The sequence below is a fragment of the Eimeria mitis genome, genomic scaffold (genome assembly GCF_000499745.2).
Source record: "Eimeria mitis Houghton genomic scaffold, Emh_scaff8289, whole genome shotgun sequence".
NCBI classification, from domain to species: Eukaryota; Apicomplexa; class Conoidasida; order Eucoccidiorida; family Eimeriidae; genus Eimeria; species Eimeria mitis.
This window is the reverse complement of record NW_013576093.1, coordinates 426-730: the sequence shown is the minus strand read 5'-3', so window position 1 is coordinate 730 and position 305 is coordinate 426.

Sequence of the window (305 nt, the reverse complement as noted above, 5' to 3'; positions counted from 1 at the left end):
AGCCCCAACATGCATGCATATGTATATGCATGCATGCATGCATGCACAGCCCCAAATGGTGTATATGCATGCATGCATGCATATGTATATGCATGCATGCATGCATATGTATATGTATATGCATATACATATGCGTATACATATCCATATACATGCATATGCATGCAAGTCTAGGCATGCATGCATGCATGTGCATGCATGCATGTGCATGCATGTTTAACTTCTTACGCTTTATACTCCAATGCTAAGACGAGAGTTTTCGGCCCCTTTGATGGTCTCACCTGAACATACAAATAAATAAATAA